Genomic DNA, 5,000 nt, shown 5'->3' on the forward strand with positions numbered 1-5,000 from the left:
GTTTATCCTTGAATTTAAAAAACTACCTACTAAACTAAGTGGATTTGTCGGGATGATATTAAATCTGATAACTGGTATATAATTAAATATGAGTTTTCTTAGTGCACCATAGAAATTTTTGTCATGGATTAAAGGTACATTTCCATAAAATGGAAGCTTAGGCACAGTAGGTAAGGAGACTTATTAGGCTTTTAATCAATACCTATCCATCACTATCAATAACGTATTGTGCAGCTCATGTACGTGAGGTAATTAATCTCATTTGCATTTCCATCTATCGCAAAATCCCGAGAATTGCTGTCAGCACCTCACTCTCATCCCTCCTGGCGTGAAAACCTCGTACAACTTTGTCATCTGAGAAGAATTGCAAGATTAAGAGTTCCAATTTCCAACGTGATTTTGTCATTCCTCCAAATTCCTTCCCTTCCCAAACTTTTTGACGTTTTATGATGAATCAAATTCGTTAAGGAAGGACGATTTAGCTTTTGCTGGAATTAAATATGAAATAAAAGATTCCACATTATAAGACCAAACCTTACGGCGTTGCGAAATATTGCAAATGGTTTTTCTGTGCATTTATCATTGAGGCAATTCATATTTTGCTAAAACCTTCAACTGTCATAAAAATATATTTAATATTCAAACAAAGAAAAATCAATGACTTAGCTATGCAAGGCATATCAGATGTTGCTATTCAGTTTCACTAAATATTAATTTTACTGTTTATTTTAATTCTATATTCAAAACATATATATGATCCAAAGATGTGAATTAAACATAATTCATTGGTTTTTATGACTGCAGCAGATTTTATGGTAATGAGTTAATGTGTCTTTTCCTTAGTAACACTCAATTCAGGGTATGACGCCCATGCAGATACGAGTTAGGGTAGAGGAAATTCTTTAGCCTTGGCTATCATCTCTTCAACAGAGACAACCCGAAATCAATCAAGCCTTCCTAGGCAGCCATTCTAAGCGAACATTACTCTGATTAGAATCCTTGTTTTCCAACCTTGGACTGTGCTATAGTCATTGTACCGTGACCTACTATGGTCATGGGTTTGAATTCCCTTACTTGATGGTGCAATCAAGCATTTTTTTTGTTCACTTACATATTTTTTTTATTATTTTATTTTTTCAAGTCTGTATGACATGCTGATTAGAAAACAATACTTGGTTGATTGATTATCAGGACAACGCCGTCTCCTGTACCTAGTGTTTCATTATAATTTCTAAATCTATCCAGACTGCCCTCCCCAGTTGTTGAGCCTAAGCCGGTTTGGCTTCCTTTTTGCCTTCAGACATTTTTTAATGACATTTGGTCAGCTTTATTCATCCTTTTAATGAAATGATTGTAAATAATATAAATGTTATTGTTGATTTTATTGCTTGTTGGTCTGTTGATTTTTACTGTGTGGTTATTATTATGAATCTAGTAACTAGATTTTATTTTAAAAAATTTATAGTATTAATCTTCATTATTTTGGGAATTATTAAACTTAATCCTGTACCTGGTATTTATTAAAATAAGAAAAATTACAAAGCACTTCACTCAAATATTCAAGGCTTAAGGTCAAATTTTCTTGATCTCCAGAGTTTTGCCGATAACTAGACTTGGTGTTTTTACCTGAGACACTTGTAAGCAGTAACAAATCAAAGATTGAATTTCTAACCGAAGGGTTTAATGAGCTTGACAATTTATCATCGAAACATCCCACATACGTGTTTTCCGTGTGTTGTCCCCCAAAGTCATTGAATTCTATAATTTTTTTGTTGGCGTAGTTCTTTGTGGAAGAGCTCAAGCAAGCCTACTAATGCAGGGCCTGTTTCAAACATTATCTTATTTGCTGACTACAGCAACTACAGGACAATTTGTATTCTCCCTTTGGTCTCTCCCCAATGTTGAAAAAATCTTATTTGCAAGCCACAGTATAGATATGAAGAATCCAAAGGATTGTTAACAAATAGTCAATATGGATTTAGGAAGCAGTTAGGTACCTGCATTGTGCTTTTTGTTTTGACATACCATTTGCAAAAGAGCCTTAAAAATGGTTTTGAGTGTAAAGTAATTCAAATAGATTTTACTGCTGCTTTCGATTTAGTAAATAATAAGGTACCTATAATTAAGTTTCAGAATCTTGGAGTGGGTAGATAGTTTTAAAACTAGGTAAAGATTGCCTGAAAGGTAGGCAGCAGTGAATTGTTATTTCTAGTGCGGATAAGTTATATCCTTGTTCTCTTGAAATATTCTTCAGTAGGCAATGATGCAAATAAAGCTGCTACTCATAGTTTGAGTCATAATATCTGAATGGTATAGTGACAGTCGGTTGGGAATGAGGCTGACCTCCAGTAAAGCGAAACACCTGTTGATTAGTAGATCTTGTACAGATTTTTAACCACATCCTCCCCTTCAGTTGGATTGGGTTTTGTTAAATGAGTCTGAAGCTTTAATATACTTGGTCTAACTTTTGACTCACATCTTACTTTTGAGAAACATTTGATAAAAGGACCAGCAAACACAGCTTTTTTTAAGGTCATTTGCCCTTCCATTACTAGAATACTGTTCTGTGGTGTGGACGTCTGCTTCTGCCAGAATTTACCTCTAATAAACAGAGTGGTTCGTGGTGGTAAGTTTATGTTTCCTAACATTAGCAGATGTAACTTGGACTATCGACGGATTGTCTTTTGTTTGTGTATTTTTCAGTAGTTGTATTTTAACAGGTATTATCCTCATTCACAATTGATCCTTGATCCTTTTTTTCCTGCTGAAAGTGACCAGATCTTCTGGACAACAGGACTAATATGCAGTAAATTTGCCTCTCTGTCTAACATCTAAATTCCAGAGGTTTATTCCTCAGACCACTTGACTGTGTATCAGTCTCCCGAGGATGTTGTGCAATTGAATCCTAAAAAATTCAAGTGAAGAGGCATTGCATTACTAACCTAAAACCATTTTCCTAACATCTCATAATGATTACAATTTTATCAATTTTTTCTAGTTTTTTTTTTCTTTTCTAATAACTGATCTACCGTTTCTGTATTTCCTGTTATCGTCTGTTACCTCTTTCTTACAAACACCATATTCTTTGGGAGCTTTAATTTCGAATCCAAGGCCCCTACTGGTTTGCTCCATATAAATAGAAGGTCCATTTTTGCACCCATAAGGGCCATATATACAAACAGAAAGATGGCATGGCAATGGGCTCGCTTTTGGGTGTCCTCTTCACAAACTTCTATAACGGAATGGTATTAGAAAGAGTCTTTTCCCATGTACAAAGACTGCGCAAGTATGCCCACTACACTGACGACATCTTCGTGCAGGCAGACGACGAGGATGAGGTAGAAATAATTCACCGCACATTCCAGCAATGCAAAATACTGAACTAAACAGTTGAATTTAGTAGCAGTGGTAGGCTCCCCTTTCTCGGCGTCCTTATCTGTAAGACGGAAGACGGCCTAAGAGCCTCTGTATATACAAAGCAGACTAACTTAGGCCTCTGCCTGACAGGAGACAGCAAGTGCCCTATTAGGGTACCACCATCAAGGCCTTTGTAAGAAGGGCCTTAACCTGCTGTTCTTCCCGGCAGGACACCCACCGAAAACTTTACTGCGCTTCTCAAATGTTAGTGAAAAATAGATACTCCAACAAGTAAGTCAACAAAAAATACGTTCAGCATTGAATCGGTAGTATGATGACTGAGAATAGCCACAGCCTTATCTACAAGAAAGAATCAGATTATATTACAAATTCAGAATGCACCTAAAATACTAAGAAGACGAGGATGCCATAAAGGAAATTATCACCGGGAAGGTATCCACCGCCAAATCCACCACCAAAGCTGACACCAAACGGTACCTCGTCATCTATTACCAGAATAGGTGCACGAGAGATATGACTCTAAAGAATAATCTAGCCCCTCCGATAAAAGATCCCCTTAGGCATACAAATGTGGTGTACCATTTCAAATTCACCGTCCACCGATGTCCCAGCTCATACATAGGTATGACCACTATGAAACTACCTAAGAGGATTTCCTTTCATGCGCAAGAAGGTACAATAAAACTCCACGTGAAAAACTCCCACCAGGAAAACATCACCAGAGATGTAATTATAAAGAACACTATGATAATTGGAATGGTCCCAAACTTGCCACACTTAAGGCTGCTAGAGGCGTTCTTAATCCAACAAGAAAAGCCCTCATTGAATACAACCCAGGAAGTTATCTTCCTCCCCACCAATATAAGACGACCATTAATACAGACATGCAACTGACACCAGAGCAAGAGACACTCCCAGCCCAGTAGTACAAGATCAGGCGACCAATGAGAATATTCACAGGATAATTCCAAGCTATGATATCACGCAACGTAGCGCACCATACAGTGACATCATGCAAAAGCCCCGCCAGTCAGCAAGACAGCAACAGTGCGACCATCAAGCCAATAGGCGGCCTGCATTCCGCCAGGGTCAGTAAAAAGTCAGAATACAGCTCTGCTGATTATCCAATATATAAGGAGTACAGCCTAGCAAGAACATCGGTCTGCTCCCACCCTCTGCCGTGACTATACCATAATCAGAACTGAGAGAAATATTGGCATAACAACAAACTATCTAATATCCTTTGTGCATAATTGTAGAAAACCTCACGGATCATGATATACACATTTCGTTTACCAGATGAATACACGAATAAAGAATATACACAAAAAACTACTCCCTGATCGACGAGATTTTATCCTCCCAAAGATGATGAACAGCGGCACGTTACTAGCCCGATGCAGTAGCTAAGAGAAATCAGTCATTAGCAAGAGAGAGAAAATTCGATATAAACTTAATATAGTTCATACAGCAACATATTTCAAAAATACATGTTTGGAATAGAGTGTACTACCTAAATAATAATAATAATAATAATAATAATAAGAATAATAATAATAATAATAAGGATTAAGGATATATATATATATATATATATATATATATATATATATATATATATA

The sequence above is a fragment of the Macrobrachium nipponense genome, chromosome 20, assembly GCF_015104395.2.
Source record: "Macrobrachium nipponense isolate FS-2020 chromosome 20, ASM1510439v2, whole genome shotgun sequence".
Lineage (NCBI taxonomy): Eukaryota > Metazoa > Arthropoda > Malacostraca > Decapoda > Palaemonidae > Macrobrachium > Macrobrachium nipponense.